We start from the raw sequence: 19,874 nt of genomic DNA on the forward strand, positions 1-19,874 counted from the left end.
CATGGTAATCGATTACACATACACGATGGAGACTAGATTTTCAAATCTAGATGAACAGATTTCGTCCAAAATGAATGGTTTCATTCCAATCGTGTCCCATCTTCATGGAAGGGTATCATGGCTGATTGGAAGCCTATTTAAAGGCATTGAAACATCCAATTCAAAATAACAATTGATACACGTAATTTTCATAACTTAGTTAAACAATTTTCTGCACTTGTTTGCAACTTTGATTTTAAACTTTCAGATTTTTATAATGTTGTTTCAAGTGCTAAGTTCTAATTTTTTTCAAACATATTAGATATTGTTTACTAAGTATATTGAGAGCAAAATGATTGCATGTAATAGCATTTGTCAAATACTTGTAAAGACAATCTTGTCATGGATTTCATTCTTCATCTTGTTGTAATACTGTCATCACAAGGGTGTGGTGAGAAGGGGAAAAGAGTTAACTTGGAAATGTTGTTTTCCATGGGTAGATATTTGTGAGGGTGTAAGGTACATGTGTCTGAGGGAGAGAAATTGTAATTACAATTGAGAGTATCTTGTAGAAAAATCTCTTGTGTGACAAGAGTATTGGATGTAACCTTCAGTGGACAAGAAACTGAACCAATATAAAAATCTATGTGTACTCTTCTTCTACCATTTCTTGTGCTTTCATTTTGGTTTTAACTTGGTTGATTTCTACAACTATTTTCCGCTGCACAAAAACTATGATACCCCAACAGAAAAATCCACAATTTCTCCCATCAACTAATTCACCCCCTCTTAGTTACCATCTTATACTTACAATTGGCACCAAAGCTTATTTTTGGTACTTTACTCTCAAACCAATCATACTTAATAGATGGCCTCCATATTATTTTTGGAGAATGTTTCAATATTAATCATCCTCCATACTTTGTTGGAGAATGCTATGATTTATCGAAAATCAGGATGAGAATATTTATAGAGTCCCAAGACCTGAATATATGGAATATGATTCAAGAAGGACCCTATGAACCTTTCACCATTGTTAACAGTGTAAGGAAGTTAACCCTAAATCCTCTTGGAATGATGAAGATAAAAAGAAAGTGCAATATGATCTCAAAACCAAAAATATTCTCACTTCAACCCTAGGTATTGACGAGTTTTATAGAGTATCAAATTGCAAATCCGCTAAGGAGATGTAGGATACTCTAGAAACTAGTCATGAAGGAACTGAGGAGGTGAAAAGGTCTAGACTTAATACCCTCTTCCAGGAGTATGAAATGTTTCACATGAAGCCTAAAGAGAAAATACTAGATCTCCAAAAGAGATTTACTCACCTCACAAATCATCTGAGTGCACTTGGTAAGGTACTTTCAAATAGTGGCTTGGACTTAAAAGTTATAACATCACTTACAAGACAATGGCAACCCAAAGTGACAACCTTCTCAAAAAAGAAAAGTCTATCAAAGATGTCTTTGGCTGCTCTCTTAGGAAAGTTGCAAGAACACGAGTTGGTACTAAGCCAATTTGAACAACATGAAGAACAAGAGAAGAAGAGAAATAATATTTCTCTCAAAAGCAAAAGCAAAGGTGTATGAATCTCCGGTAGATGAATCATAAAAGGAGGACATGGAATATATGAGCATGTTGGTGAAGAAGTTTAGCAAGTTTCTAAAAGAAACAAAGTTGGTAAGGTTGGACAATCAAGAAGATTCACCAAGAGCAATGAATTTTCCACTTCAAATCAAAACTTCAATTGTTTTGAATGTGGAAAACCTAGTCACATGAATATGAACTGTCCTACACTAAATAAAATTCCTTTCAAGGCAAAACCTGAAAAGAAGACTGGTAGACAGGTTTACATTGTATGGGAGGATAATGACACATTGTGCACTTCAGAACTAGAAAATGAAGAGCAATCTCATCTCTCTGTAATGGCGTCTCATTAATATGATGAGGAGGAGGTAAGTGAAACTAAACCTTTAGATAAGTCAATATCTTTTGAATTACAAAATGCTTTCAATGAATTACATAGTGAATATGTCAAACTAACCAAAATCTGTTTTAAACAAAAGGCTGAGATTGGCGCATTCTGAAATAAACCTTCTTCGTCTTCTTCTTGTCCAAAATGTATTACTCTTGAAAATAAATTTTCTACTTTGAGTCTTGAACTTAATAGTTTAAACAAGAGTAATAAAAACTTGGATAACATGCTGAAAATGCAAAGACACTTCACCGACCGTAGAGGTCTCGGTTTTTCCAAACCTTCTTTATATAAGAAAAGGGAAGTGTCTATAAAAATAAATTTTCAAAAGCAAAGTATCCATTACTCATCATGTTTCTAAATCTAAAACTAGGATACAAAAGCATCAACTCATTTTCACTTACTGTCAAAATCATGGGCGTACACATAATACTTGCATGATTAGAAAATATGGTGTACCCCTAGGACATTTTTAATGGGTAGAGAAAGGTGCTAATCTTGTAGGACCCAAACTGATTTGGGTACCTTATATTACTTGACCCATTTTGAAATAATATTTGGTAGCCGCCAATGATTTATGGTACTTGAATAGCGGCTGCTCAAAACATATGACAAGCGACGAAGGAAAGTTCTATGTCATTACTCCAAGGGACAAAGGCTATGTCACATATGGTGACAACAATAAAGGAAGAATTCTTGGAGTTGGTACAGTCAGGAAACTACCTTCTACTACAATAGAAGGAGTTCTATATGTTGACGGACTCAAGCACAACTTACTCAGTATAAGTCAGCTTTGTGACAAAGGATTCCATGTCGCATTCTATCCTGACAAGTGCATCATTGATAGGTATCCAAAAACTCTAAACTTATTGCTAAAAGAATAAATAATATCTATATATTGCTTTAAATGATTCTTGTCTTCCTTTTAAATGTATAGCTATAAATGATCGTGATGCATGGTTATGGCTAGCATTGGCAATTAGGGCCGCTCTGCCCGCCCTGCCCATATCACACAATACCCATCAAAATTAGGGCGGACATAGGATGCCCGTTTTTAAATAGGGCATGAAATATCATGCTCTGCCCGCCCTAACATTGGGCAAGGCGGGTTTGCGGGCCGCCCAAAATTAAAAAAACTAAAAATAATGTAGTATATGGAACATTGCAAGATATTATATATTGTTTTTTATTTTTTATTTCACTATTGAAACATTGCAATATTCATGTTATCATACTTGACATTACATGGATGCACAATGTGATAGTGTGATTCAAAACAAAACATAACACCTTGTTTTGCATAAACTAGACATACAATTAATTAGTAAGATATTATATTTTGGAAAATTACTACATTGTACTCGAGTGGTGAGAACATGAATTACTTTTTCCATACTTGATCTTCAAATTTATTATTTTAGTATTCATTGATGCACGTGAGCCGCCCTACCCGCAAGTTTGAAATGCCCGTGGCGAAAAGGGCATGTTGGGCAGACATTTTAGGGCGAATTGACATAGTTTTCATGTCTTGCCCGCCTAAAACATTCGGGCGGGCGGGCCGGCCCCATGGCACGGCCCAAATTGCTAATGCTAGTTATGGCATAGGAGAATTGCTCATATACATATAGATCATTTGAATAAACTGATTAAGAAAGAGTTAGTTGTTGGTTTGCCCAATATGAAGTTTATTAAAGACAAACTATGTAGTGCTTGTCAAAAGGGTAAACAATAAAAAACTTCTTTCAAACCAAACATATGGTTTCTTCTGATAGACCATTTCAGTTACTATAATGGACTTATTTGGCCCATCCCTGACCAAAAGTTTCGGTGTAACTACTATGCTCTTGTGACAATAGACAACTTTTCAAGATACACTTGAACTCTATTCTTGGTACACAAGAATGAGCATTTAATGCCTTTAGAAAATATGTTAAGTGAGTTCAAAATGAAAAATTCTTAAAAATCGCTGCTATAAAAAGAATAGGTCACATGGGAGAATTTCAAATTGCTTCTTTTGAGGAATTTTGTGATGATAATGATATCACTCACAATTTCTCTGCTCCTAGAACACCACAACAAAATGGTGTTGTACAGAGAAAGAATAGGTCTTTGGAGGAACTAACAAGTACAATGTTGAATGAAACTAATCTCCCAAAATATTTTTGGGTTCATGCAGTTAGTACAGCATGTTATGCTTCCAATCGAGTTCTAATAAGACTGATTCTAAAGAAAACCCCCTATGAACTCTTCAAAGGTAGAAAACCAAAATTTATTCACTTGCATGTGTTTGACGGCAAATGTTATGTGCTACATAATCGTAAGGAAAAATTTGTAATGTTTCATGCAAAATCTGATGATGGAATTTTCTTTGGCTATTCTCTTACAAGCCAAGCTTTTAGAATTTTTAATAAGAGATCCATGGCCATGGTAGAATCCATTCATGTAACTTTTGATGTGTGTAATCCAACTATGGAAGAGAAATCCATGGTTGATGATGATGACTTTCTTAGTTTCTCCTTGGAAAACCCCATTAGTGATGTTACCGTCAATACAAAACATTTGAAAATAGATGATGATTTACCATCACAAGAAGATCATGTTTATTTTGATTTACCTAAAGAATGGAGAACCCATCAATATCATCCTATTGACAACATCATTGATGACATAAGTAAGGGAGTTACTACTCGCCTAAAATTGAATGATGCTTGTCTAAACATGGTCTTTGTTTCTAAAGTGGAACTATCCAAGATTGATGATGCAATCAAGGATGAACATTGGATTCTTGCTATGCAATAAGAACTTAACTAGTTTGAGAGAAACAAAGATTGGGAACTTGTTCCTAGACTTAAGGATAGACATATTATAGGAATGCGTTGGGTCTTTCAAAATAAATCAAATGAAAATGGTATTATTGTAAGAAATAAAGCAAGACTAGTAGCCCAAGGATACAACCAGGAAGAAGGTATATACTTCGATGAAACATTCGCTCCGGTTGCTAGACTTGAAGCCATTAGGCTATTTCTTGCATATGCATGTTCTTTGGATTTTCAGTTATATCAAATGAACGTAACGAGTGCATATCTAAATGGTTATATTCAAGAAGAAGTATATGTTGAAAAACATCCTAGTTTTGAAGACTACAAACATCCCTCTCATATCTATAAACTTAAGAAAGTTTTCTATGGCTTAAAGTAAGCTCCTCATGCTTGGTATAACCATCTAATAAGCTTCTTACTTGATAAAGGCTTTACTAAAGGAATAGTCTATAATACATTGTTCATTAACAAAAAATCGACCATCATACTCTACTTGTTCAAATCGATGTTTATGATATCATTTCTGGTTCTACTAATGATATTTTGTGTTGTCAGTTTGGTAAAATGATGCAAGGGGAGTTTGAGATATCAATGATGGGAAAGTTGAACTACATTCTTGGACTACAAATCAAACAACTCAAGGACGACATCTTTGTTTTTCAGTCTAAATATTGTAGGGATCTACTGAAACGCTTTGAAATGGATGACCACAAACCTATTACCAATCCTATGGGTTTCAGAACATACATTGATGTTGATGAGACCGGAAAATGTACTAACATCTCTAAGTATCGAGGTATGATTGGTTTCCTTCTTTATCTTACTACAAGTAGACCTGATGTCATGTTTAGTGTCTGTCTTTGTGCACATTATCTATCAAATCCCAAAGAGTCATATCTTACTACTGTTAAAAGGATATTAAAATATCTTAAAGGCACACCTGATGCAGGACTATGGTACTCGAAAGGAAGTCTATGTGACTTGGTGGGATATTCGGATTCAGATTTTGCTGGATGCATAACTGGAAGGAAAAGTACAAGTGATAATTGTCACATTCTCAGAAATGCTTTAGTCTCATGGTCTAGTAAAAAACAGGCATGTGTTGCTCTAAGTACTATTGAGACAAAATACATAGTAGCAGGAAGTTGTTGTGCCCAAGTATTGTGGCTCAAGCAAAAATTGTGAGATTATGAATTAGACTTAAGATGCATTCCCATAAGATGTGATAACACTAGTGCTATAAACCTCAAAAAATAATCCGATTATGCATTTCCGAACCAAACATATTGATATAAGGCATTACTTCCTTAGGGACCATGTTCAAAAGAAATATGTACTTTTTGAATTTGTTGATACACATAACCAATTAGGAGACATATTTACTAAACCTTTAGCTAAAGAACATTTTTTATAAAATTAGACGAGAATTAGGAATTCTTGATGAAGCATATTTGTCCGAAACATGTTTACAGTTTTTTGTATTTATGTGCTTCATTATATGTATCTTGTGCCTACTTGAGCTTTTATATGCTTTCAATAAGTTAATTTTTACTATTTTAGGGTGTTTAATCCATTATATAATGGGGTAATCGATTACGAGGCATCATATAGTCTAAATATTCAAAAACTAGTTAGTACAATCGATTACACCTTCAATAAATCAATTATCGGTCTGGACAGTGAGTTTGAGTAATCGATTGCTCTCTCATGGTAATCGTTACACATTGTGTTATTTAAGGAAAAATCTCTTTTTTTCCAAACTTCATCTTCTCCATTTCACTCTCTCAACCGTGGTAATCCCCCCAACTTCGAAATACCACCATTCTCAATCGTTTTGAGTGGTTTTTGAGTCAATTCATATCATATTTTCAATTCTAAATACTTTCCAATCATTTTTTTCATGTTTAGTGGCCTAAATAAAAAATCCCCAAATCACCAAAACTCCAAAACCAGGATTTCATTTTCAAAAACTCAGTTTCATGGTTTTGTTCTCCAGAACCAAGAAACAATGCACTAATGTGACTCAAGGATGACAACCAACCTCTGATGAGATCAACATATTGGATTTGGCGTGGAACAACGCAAAGTCTTCAAGGAGCATTTTCTGCAAAGACCCATTTTTACAACTAAGTATGGTATGTTAAGCTCTTTTGAGAATGATGATTTCATTTTCCCTACTCTATTTAAGCAACAAAGACTCTTTGAGTTTTATGAAATGCACTGTGCCTATTATCCTAAATTTTTTAGGGTATTTTACTGCAATTAAACCTTTAAGAAGGATAAAATCTTCTCATTTTTCAAAGGCAAAGACATTGCCATAGACTTGAGAACTTTTAAGTTCCATTTAAGGTAATATGCCATACATAGGGACGATAGTAGAATCATGCATTCAATGTGACTTAGAAGGGTATAACAAAATGGATTTCTCCTACTCTATGTGTAGATATTCAAAAAGGGAACTGTCTGGTTCATTACTTTCTAAGTTACATCGTAGTTCCAATAATTTCAAATCATTTACACCTTAATGATATGGAACTACAACTGATGTACACTACTAAACATAATGTGCCAATTAATTGGGTATTAATGGTAATGAAACAAATGTGGGCCTTTAGAGGTGATTCTGGACCCTTGCCTTATGCTATAATCATAACTGTTATACTTGAGTGTTCTGGTGTATCCTTTGTTAGTGAGTCTAAGATCCTACTTGATGTTTGGGATACAAAATTTGTTCTGGATGTGATCCACAAGATGAGATTTTTTCGAGATACCACCGACATAATTTATAAGCATCCTAGTGATCAACGAGCTGCTAACCCAAAAAATCCTTATACTGACTCTCCTACTTAAACCTCATTTCATGCTAAATCTTCCTCCTCTGACTCAACTCCTACCAATAAAATGATCATGGATGCGTTATTTTCGCTTCGAGGCCACATCACAACTAGAATGGATGCTCTTGATACTGCGAATCATCAATTCCAAGAAGAACTTCAACATCTATCAAATTGGTTGGACTACATGGACTTGGATGCTAAGTAGGCTGATCCAAATTCACAGAGTAGTGGTCTAGAATCAGTTGTTGTTAATGTGTTGATATTTTTAAATTTGTAGAATTTGTATTCTGTTTTATGGTTATTTTAATCTGAACGTGATTTTTATTTTTATTTTTATTTTGATGTTTGAACATGTAGATGTTGCTAAATTATTTTAAATTCTATGGTCTTTACAAAGTTGCATCCATTTTATATATCATTATCAATTATAATACATGATCAAAACAAATTCTAACCTTGGATTTTAATAAAGTCATACATATATCTTGTTATCCTTTTATATGAATATATGTATATATTATGCTGGACACCTGGATTTTCTTATTTTTTATGAAGTCAAAAGGGGGAGAAAAGTTGGAGTTATACTTTTCTGTCATAATTTTTAAGGCACATACAATAAAATAAATGAGAGACATACAAGATAGGGGGAGCATACTCAAAGTTAAAAAAAGTCATATTATATGAAGTATGCTAAATCTCAGAAAAATTCAAAATCCAAAATTTCAAAAGTTATTGGTTTGCCATCATCAAAAGGGGGAAGATTGTGAAGAAGATCCTATTCCTGACCTTGACATGATTTTGATGAAGATACCAATATCACAAAAAAAAAGAGGAAGAAGACATAAAAGTTTCAAACAACAAGGAAATTACAGATTAAGTCTTCAATAGGTACTTCAATCCTTACGCTCAATTTATATTTAGTAGCAATGTTCAAAGAATTCAAAACTATTTTTAAAAGAATTGGATAAGTCTTCAAACAATGTCAAAATGCTAAGTAACAAGTTACTTGACCTGAGTAACAGGTTAATAGACATGGGTAACACATTATCTGAACTGTATGGCAGTTGGTAATAGGTTACTAGAACTACGTAATATGTTACCTGACTAAAAAAATAGTTACAAAGCATAAATGACACAGAGTAACCGATTGACTAATTGAATTAATCTATTACCACTTTGGACAACAATTTTTGGTAATCGATTACACTGTCATGGTAATCCATTACACAGCTGTTGGAAACCAGTTTTTCAAATCTGAATGAACAGTTTTCATCCAAAATGAATGAGTTTTATTCCAATTGTGTCCTATCTTCGTGGAAGGGTATCATGGCTGATTGGAATCCTTTTTAAAGGCATTGAAACATCCAATTCAAAATAACAATTGATAAAAGAAATTTTCACAACTTAGTTAAACAATTTTCTGCACTCTCTTGCAACTGTAATTCTAAACTTTCAGATTTTTCTAAAGTTGCTTGAAGTGCTAAGTTCTAAAGTTTTCAAACGTATTAGAGCATTGTTTACTAAGTATATTGAGAGAAAAATGATTGCAAGTAATAGAAATTGTCAAATACTTGTAAATACAATTCTGCCACTGATTGCATTCTTCATCTTGTTGTAATGCTTGTCATCACAAGGATATAGTGAGAAGAGGAAAAGAGTTAACTTGAAAAGGTTTTTTTTCCAAGGGTAGACATTTGTGAGGGTGTAAAATACATGGGTCTCGGGGAGAGAAATTGTAATTGCAACTCAAAGTATCTAGTAGAAAAGTTTCTTGTGTGGCAAGAGTACTAGATGCAACCTTCGGTGGACAAGAAGGTGAACCAATATAAAAATCTATGTGTACTCTTCTTCTACCCTTTCTTGTGCTTCCATTTTGGTTTTGAATTGGTTGATTCCTACAACTATTTTCCGCTGCACAAAGACTATGATACCTCAATAGAAAAATCCACAATTTCTCTCATCAACTAATTCACCATCCTCTTAGTTGCCATCTAATACTTAGAATTCATATGTTAATATTTATTTTACTTTATTTCATTTCATTTGTTTAATAGTAATAATAAAAAACATTATTTTATTAATCAAATAATATTATAATGGTTTTAATAATAGTAGTTAGGTTGATAAAATATTTATTCTTTATTTCATTTTATATCATTATTACTAGGCAATCTAAAATATTGTATATAATATTTTTTAATAAAATAATGTATTTATCACATATGATGGTTAATCATTCAAAATAAATCATGATAGAGATGAAGGAAATAATGTGACTTTAGTTTTTCATTAAAATTTAATTTCAACAAACTAAAAATGAAATAATAAATAATTTTTAATAAATTGTTAATTGAAATAATAATAATAATAATTATAATATATTCTTTAATGACATATAATGCAAAGTTAAATAAACATAATATATTTTTAATTAAATTCAAAAATTACAAAAAAATATAATCAAATTAGGGAAGAGTCATAAGCAATCACTTCATTTCATTAACTCATCATTTGAATGAGCACAATATGTTGTTTATGTTCCTTAAAACAATTAAGACACACCCAAACAATCACATTTTCTATCAAGAACTACATAAGTTTTGATTTCCTATTGCAATACAGATATACAAAAACAAGATAAACTATTGAGACATAAAAACAAAATGTATTTTTGACTTTGTAAATAAATAATTAAAAGAAATAAACAAATAAGTTTGGAGTTTAAAATAAGTCCATGCATCCGACTTACTACAAGCAGTCAAGGTGCTAATATCTTTATGACCCATAATTCATTCACAATATCAGTCTCTAATTTAGACCAACACATATCAAAGTTACCTGCTCCACGGGTATCCGCATGTTTATAAATTTAGGTTTTTTATTAAATAATTTATATATATTACACTTTTATTATTTTTTAATTATATATTATCTATTTATTATTATTTTATAAGGAACTTCACTAATTGAAATATAATGGTAAATTTAACATGTACGTAAAATTTATTATTCATGTAATAATTATTTTATATATATTGATTATTAAAAAAATATACATATATGTTTAAACGTAAAAACTCGTTGGGTACCTGCAAAATATCCGCTATCCGTATAGGTACCTGCAAATTGTCTGAGTATGGATATAGGACAGCACTACCTACGTCTGTTTCACTCTGTTGCCATCCCTATTTAAATCATACATATATATACATGTATATGTGCATATGCATGTGCATGTATATATACACATATACATATACATATACATATACATATACATATACATATACATATACATATACATATACATATACATATACATATACATATACATATACATATACATGTGATTTAAGAAAATGAATGGTTGAGATTGAATGCAACTAATGTGATTCCTCCTAATAAACATATATAAATTATATTTACCAACTCATTGTTCAATCAGAGTCAACTAAGTTTATTTATCAAATGAAATGACAAAAGATGAATTAATGTGGGTTTGGGGTATTCAAAATTTATGGTGTAGTTATATATTATGTTAATGATATGCCATAATTAATTATTGAGGTTTCTTGTTAAGCATGAGTTCATAAAGGAAATAATTTTAAGAAAGTAAAATATACTTATAATTAGAGGTGTCAAAATGGGCGGGTCCGTCGACCCAACACGCGAAAGTCCGATAGTTTATAGGCTTCTGTATCATATTAGGTACTTTTTATAGAATTCAGGCTTTTAATCTGGCCCGACTAGGCTATTTCAAAACCGGTCTCGGGCTATCCATTTTCCTTATTTTTTTAATCTTTTTTGGGACCTTTGACTTGAGAATAAACATTAGGTGAAAATTTATAAAAACAACTTATAATAAAAATAGATAATAAATATTGTGTTATGAACTTTAAATAAAAAATAGACTAATGTCTAGACATAAATATTTATAAATTAGTACAATATTATAAAAATAAGCATTATATTATTTTTTCTATTTTGCGGAATATCTTTTTAAGCTAAGTAACAAAATATTGTATAAAATCAAATGAGAAAATATTAAACCATATAAATTTCAATTTTCCTTTCTTATATTGTGTATTTAATTAAATTCAATCTCTACAATAAAAACATAATAAAGAAAATAATGTTTACAAAAAACTAAAAGAAAACATAATTTTTTACCATAGAGAACTTTTTGCACAACCAAATTTAATATAATAGTTCACAATGAAAGTGTTGATAAAGAGCATGGAAAATATAATATTTTTGATAGTGTCCAAAGGTGTATATATTAAATTGAAGTTACAAATTATATTATGTTAGAGAGTGAGAATCCAATATAAATAAGAGATTTAATAAAAGGGTTATGTCAAACACAAGGCATTAAATCTACAAGTTTTGTAGCATTTATCATAACAAGTATGTTAAGAAAATTATACATTAATATCAAATGATATATTTTTTAAATAGATTAAATATGTTAAAATTTAGTTAAATATTTTTTTTAGTTTATGTGGGCCGGTCCGCCACAACCCGTAACCCGCTTAGGGCAGGTTTGGACTACAATTTCATATGCATAAATTGTATCTGAGGTAACCCGTATCGACACCTCTAGCTACAATCTTCAAGGACGGAGCTAGTGGCAAGGCCATTTATGATAGTATTATAAAAAACGTTTTGTGTCAGTCGGTTCAACAGGTAAATCGGTCTCAATACTGATACGATACGACGATTATATTGATCATGCAATCATACTGGTCAAAAACCGACCAAACCTGGCCAAAACAAGTCATACTGATATGTTTTTAATTAAATCGTATCAGTCATACTGGCCAACTTCATTTAAAATTATTTCTTTAAATGAAAATGACTTATTTTTACCAAAACGTTGGTATGAGGATCAAACCACAACCAACATATTTTTTTACTTCTAAAACATGGTCTACCATCGAGTGATATATTATTTGCTTTAACAAATCATATAAATAAAAGTTGTTATTGTCTTTTTTATCAATTTTTGAATATTAATTTTACTATAAAATATATGTATATCTAACTTCACCAATATCGGTCTATCAGTGAACCACCAATTGAACAATTATATTACTATATCAGTACCCCGTCTGATTGATAACCGATATGATATTAATAATATTGATTTATGGAGCAGCTGATAAAAAGCAAAGTTGTGTCAATCACTTAAGTGCTTCACTTTTCTATTTCTAGTATTTTTCTCGGTTTATTTTTTCTAATGACCTCAAGGGTCCTACTTATAGGAAAATGGTAGGTAACCTCTTCCTATAAATAGTGCAACCAGATTTCATTTCTTAAAAAATTTATTGCATATTCTTAGGGATTGAGATCTTAACAATTTTATGAATTTAGTTTTTTTATGTTTTATGAAAAATCAAAGGGGATATGCTTCTCGAATCACTTTTTTTTTGTTTATTTTTTAAATTTATTTTCTAAATAAATATACATATATATAATTTTGAAAAAATATTTTATGTTACATTTTTTTTAGGCTTTCGTAGGCCGAACAATAATGAATGTTTGCAATTGCACCTCTTTACTTGAAAGCAAGCACACCGAGGTTTGAGATATATCATTGTAAGTAATTAGTATAGTATAGGATGCTAATTTTGTCAATGCCTAGAAAAGTAGTTAGAGACTCTATTAGCGGACAATCAAGATTTGATGAAGCAGTTCGTGACTATGTCGGTGGACCATCGAGAATTGGTGAAGCAATTTGAGACTCTGCTGGTGGACGATCGAGATTTGAATAAGTATTTCGAGACTCTACTTGTTGACCATCGAGATTTGATGAAGCAGTTCGATACTCTATTGGTTGACCATCAATATTTAATTAAGTAGTTCGAAATTCTACTAGTGGACCATCAAGATTTGGTAATGCAGTTAGAGACTCTGCTTACATGCAATCGATATTTGATGAAGCAGATTGAAATTGTATCGCTGGACCATCGAGATACGATGAAGCAGTTTGAGACTCTACTGGTAAAACATCATTATTTGATGAATAATTTTGAGACTCTACTGGTGGACCATCGAGATTTGATGAAGCAGATCAACACTTTGCTGGTGAATCATCGAGATTTGATGAAGTAGTTGAAGACTCTATTGGTGAACCATCGAGATTTGATAAAGCAGATCGAGACTCTATTGGTGGACAATCGAGATTTGGTGAATCAATTTGAGACTCTACTATGGTGGACTATCAATTTGGAGAAGTTGTTCAAGACTTTGCTATGGACCATCGAGATCTGATGAAGCAGTTTGAGACTCTATTATGGTGGGTAAGGTTTTGAAACACGTCAGGTATGGGATCCTCGAAAGTATGTTTTTTATGCAAGTCGGGCATGAGGTCCTAGAAAGTAACATTTGAAACACGTCAGACATCGAGTCCTAGAAAGTAAGATTTTAAACACATGAGGCACAAGATCCTGGAAGGTAAGATTTCAAATGCTCATCGAGGTATATAACCTGGAAAGCTTGAATTATAAATGATCATCGATGTACATGACCCATAAATTTTCATTGTAAATGCTCATTGAGGTACAAGACCCAAAAAGCTTGATTGTAAATGTTCATCAAGGTACAAGACCCAAAAAGCTTGATTCTAAATTCTCATCGAGGTATAGGACCTGAAAAGCTTGATTGTATATTCTTATTAAGGTATTGCACCCGAAAAGCTTGATTGTGAATGCTCATCGAGGTAGAGGACCAAAAAAGCTTGATTGTCAATGTTTATCAAGGTACATGAACCGAAAAGCTTCATTATGAATATAATTGTAATGATATGATTTTTGGGAATATGCGATGCATGAAGTTCAAGTTAATGTCTGGGGTTATAATGATAAATGTTTGAATATTATGCATTGATTGGTAAGGTGATGATGCATGTTAATTAACATGCAGTTGATGTTTATTAGAATGCAAGATAATGGAGGGTAAGATCCAAGCACAAGTGTGTCATTCATTATTTATATTTTGTAATTGTGAGTCACTTTTCTTTTCAAATTGCTCTAGTAGGCTTGCACCGGGAGGCCTTAGACCATGAATCATCCCAAAATTTTCCCTAGTTTGAGAGGCTCTCATTTTTCTTTCCTTTCATATTCCTTATTTCATGCATAACTCTTTAAAAAGAAATACTAAAAATAATGATCATGCAAGCTTGGAAAATATTTAAGCTATGACTGTTGAAGGTGATGATAATATGATTAAATTTGTGTTTCGACTTGTGTGTTGTTTAATTTATATTTGGTTGTGAGTATTGATGTGTGTAACGCCCCGAAAATTACTCCAACAATATTGCCCAAAAATGGGTAATTTTTTTTGTAATGTAAAACGTCCTCATTTACATTTGACTCCTTTTCGGGACATCACGTGAAGTAATCTAAAATGCGGAATAGACAACAATAGTTACCTAATGGTAACTACAAGCCACTTAATATATCGTGGTATAATTCTTTATTGAAAACAACTGAAAACGTTTATACAAAAGTAAAGCGGAATACATCCTGGTCCAAACTGAAAATATATATAATATTCTGGTTTATTCAAAACACCCAAAATATCCTACATAGATACCCGCCTCAAGAGCAACTAGAAATGGAAATGACCACTAGTGACTAGCTCTAGTGTTAGCGGGTGTACCAGATCGGAAATCTCCATTGTTTTCGATCCCTACGTGTTTTAGTTTCTTGAGTGGTGTTCCTTCATGGATAAAAACCACAATACTTGATATTTTATACTATTCTAGGGGCATACAGCCTAAGGAAACATCCATACTTAATCCAGACACGAAATCATTTGGTTAAGTACGAGTTCTAACAAAAACAAAAATAACTCCCAACTTTTGAGGTAGTTCGGAGATCCAAGTGTCATATTCGGAGACCACTATGTCACGATGTATTATCCCCCACCTTAGGTTGTAGCGTGGTTGATCTCTGTCACCTGAATGGATCGGTTGTCTGACTTCGAACGCCTCAAAAATAAACACAAAACACAAATTGGTGATTCACGAGTTAAATCGTTCACTTATTAACTCTACGACAAAGACACCGTTCTAATCTATTTCAAGAGCATTCAAGACTCTCATCATTCCGGTCCAAGACCTATATTCCCGAACCATCATTTATCCTCGAAAGTGTCATTCCCGATTCCTATTGGTTCATGATCATTTCAACACCTTTTTACAAGGGTTGATCTCATGCTCAAAACGATATTTCAAATGAAACATCCTTAATTTCATCATCATCTCTTTTCATCAAAATCGGCACATGCATATATTTTAAACACTAAAACAGCCTCATGAACAACAATATTTCATGGTTTCAAAACAACGATTTCTAAATTCACAAAAACTCATTTTTTGCGTTCTTGCGTATAACAAGAGATAACAAGGTTTTTAGAAAATTTTGACGGTTGAAAATGTTTGTAACATGCGCATAAACATCATACTCAAATATCATATACAATGAACGGCTAAATTTTCTAAAAGATGAAGAACAAGTATGAGGTTTACCTTGGTGTTCTTGAAAAAATCCAAATGAAGAAGAAGAGGAAGTGATGCCAAGGGTTTCTCTAGCTTGAGTGACTTTTTAAGTAGAATAAATCTGATTAAGAGGGGGGCAAGCCAAGGTTTCAAGAGTAAATGGCCCTTTTGAGAGAATTGAATCAGGTTTAAGGAGGCAAACCAATGGTTTTCAAAGAATAACGACGTAACGGTAAATGAAGGGTTTAATGAATTTAGTGTAAAATATGAGTATTTTTTATTGCTTTCGCAACAAGTTTCACTCGTGAAAGTGAAGTGATTTCTTTGGTGAAACATTCACGCTTAAATCATGCCCGAGTATTATCGGCTAATACTCGGTTGGATATTAAAATCTTCCGATTACGGTTAGAATTTAGGAATATGGAATTCGGAGTGAAAAATATTTAGAAATGCGTTTTGGACAAACTTGATGTCTACCTTGACTTGAAATAATATTTTGGAGCCAATGGCGCAATCGAAATTTGACTCCAAGCTACGAAACTCAAAAACACGTTGTTGGGCTGAATTCGGACGAATTTGGGCATGATAGCAGTCCAAAATAGGAATTCACAAAACTTGACAAACTTTCAACTACGATTTAGCCTAAAACATTGTCGATTAATTTCTAAAAATTAATTTTTGTTAAAATAAATAATTAATAAAATATATCGAATTTTCACAGTGTTACAATGAGTTTATGATAAAATTTAATTTGGATTAGGGTTTTTGTAGATGTGGTGGTGATGATATTATAATTTAATTTGTGTTTAGACTATGAATGGTGATATTTTTGTTAATGTATTTGCGGGTAATTCACCCATATGGTGCACCTTGACCGGAAAATTACGGTTTTGGTGCACCTTTTAGGAAAATTACACAACTAGTGTAGCTTTCCTGGAATCGGCAATGGAAATGTCGATTTCTGTTTTTTTTTTGTCTGACTCCCCCCAAAATTGGAAATAGGGGGAGTTTTATTAAATTGTAATTCTTTTACCAATTGCCAATTAATAAAACTCCCCCCAAAATTACGATTTAATAAAACTCCTCCCTATTGCCAATTTTGGGGGAGTCAGACAAAAAAAAAACAGAAATCGACATTTCCATTGCCGATTCCAAGAAAGTTATACTAGTTTTGTAATTTTCCTAAATGGTGCACCAAAACCGTAATTTTTCGGTCAAGGTGCACCATATGGTTAAATTACCTTGTATTTGCCATAATTAGTTATCGATGTTTCTGTTAAACTTGAGTTCATAAAGGAAATACTTTTAAGGAAGTAAAATATGCCTACAAACTTAGGCGGAGCCGGCGCCAAGACCATTTATGGAACAACAAGTCAAAAGCAAAGTTGCGTCAGCCACTTAAAGTGTATTTCTCTAGTTTTTGGTTTTTCTAAATCTAGTATTTTTCTGATTTTTGTGTGTGTTTTTCTAACGACCCTGGGTCCTATTTATTTAAATGTCTAAGTAACTTCCTCTTGAAAATAATGTAAACTAATTTCATCTCTTAAAAAATTTGTTGCATATTCTTATGGATTGAGATCCTAATAATTTTCTATTTTTTGTTTTTTTATATTTTCTGAAAAATCAAATGGATATGCTTCCAGAATCACTTTTTTGTTTTTTCTTAATATATTTTCGAAAATAAATATTATTCTTTTTGAAAAATTAACTTGAAGTTAAAAAGTTTTGAACTTTTTATTGGCCGAACAAAAATAGGTATTGATAGTATGTTGTTGTTGCCCTTGTTTCTTCAAGCTTCATCTTTATCTAGGGATTTAAGGTAGGGAGAGTACACTAATAATTGGTAATTGATGGGTAAGATGATTTTAAAATAAATTCTTGGTTTGTGTTTTGAATGCTTCAAAATGTATAAGTTGACTGGATATTCAAATTATGCTTTGTGTTATGTTTGTGGCATTAGTATAATCAATGTTGTGAAATCCGAGCCGACTATCAAACTCGAAGATGTCCCATATTAGGTTTAACTGGTTTAAACACTTAAACCATCCGATCTGACCGAATGACTTTATATATAATTTATCATTTTTATAAATAAATATATAGTTATATATAAATAAAAAAATTATATAATTAATATTTATGTGTAATTATATTGAAATAACATTTCTCCATCTTTTTTTGGACATGAGTAAAACAAAACATTAGAGTAGCGTTTTATTTTTATTTTAAATTTTAAGTGGACCGTCCGGTTCACTTCCCGAGTTATTCTGGTTCAACCGGGTTTAACATGGTCATACCGGAATTTCTCTGGTTCAAATCGATACAACCTTCTTTTAGATAAAACTACAAACCAGAGCTGTTTTTAAGTCCAGTCAGCGATTAAACCGGTCGAACCGTCCGATCCGGATATCACAACACTAGGTATAATATGTCTGCGTGATTTTAGACATATGTGTATGTATGCATCTCTTCTCACCCATCACCATTACCTATAAAATGTATGGGTGGATATCTGTTGTCCCAAAACAGTGTGTCACTCCATGTGTCACTGCTTGTGATTGGTGAGAAAAATAATTAACTATTAAAATTTTAATTTAAATATAATTTTTCAACCAATCACAAACAGTGACATATGAAGTGACACACTTTGTGCTACACCAGATGTGCTCCCAAAATGTATACATATGTATTCAATCATCATAATTGTGGATGGATAATGTACTAGGTATGAATATGAATGTCTATAAACCTTTATTCGACAATACCAATATATCACTCCCAAGGTTTATTCATTTATGTCATAAATGTATTTAGTTAATGATCATACAACACCTATATTTTGGATTATCAAGTGTATAATGACATTAGAGATAGAACACAAATGTTGAAAGTTCTAACTAGATTGGGTTCGTGTAACACCGCAAATTTTATGATTTTGAATTATAAGATTTTATTAATATTTTTATCAATTATATTTTCGAAAATGAATTTCTGGGAATTTTAGGTAAATAATTAGACGAAACTCTAGTTGAGTTTTAGTCTTAAAATTCTATTTCCAATTTGGTGGTAAATTTTCATGATTTTCGGAGACAGTCGGTTTCGGACCACTGTCGGGGTCAAATCTCACCCGGTACGGCTCAAAAAGTGGTTTTTGAGTACCGTAACTCGGAATCGAATTCCGATTGCGCCATTGGCTTCGTAATCACATTTAGAGTCAAGATAGACCATGAGCTGGTCTATAATCATTTTCTAGAATATTTTCACTCGGAATGTCGAAATTCGAAGTTCCATCGTAAAGTAAAATCGGGCGATCATTTTTGGCTACTCGAATATTGGCCGACAATACTCGAGCATAATCTTAATCATGCGCGTTTCGCCGAAGTCGTCGCATGAGTCAATTCACAAAATCTACCTACTAAATCTTATAGATTTCACTACCACCAAATCCCCTAAATCACTCACTTAACCCATGATTCACTCACCTTCTTGGATTTGCTAGATTGCCTTGGGAAATGGGTTTAGAAATCAGATTTCTCCCACCCCACAACTCTATAAATACCCATGTATCTTCATGCATTAACACTTTGCAAAAAGCTTGGCAATTTGAAGATTTGAGAGTAAGTTACTCTCATCATCTTTTCTTCTTCATTTTCTTCTTCTTTCAATCTTCAATCTCTTCACATTCAACCAATGGATGTTGATGATGTTGAAGTATGTTGTTCATGAGTATGTCAAGAACATATTTAACCGTTCAAATTTTC

The sequence above is a fragment of the Lupinus angustifolius genome, chromosome LG13 (assembly GCF_001865875.1).
Source record: "Lupinus angustifolius cultivar Tanjil chromosome LG13, LupAngTanjil_v1.0, whole genome shotgun sequence".
In the NCBI taxonomy this organism is placed as follows: Eukaryota; Viridiplantae; Streptophyta; class Magnoliopsida; order Fabales; family Fabaceae; genus Lupinus; species Lupinus angustifolius.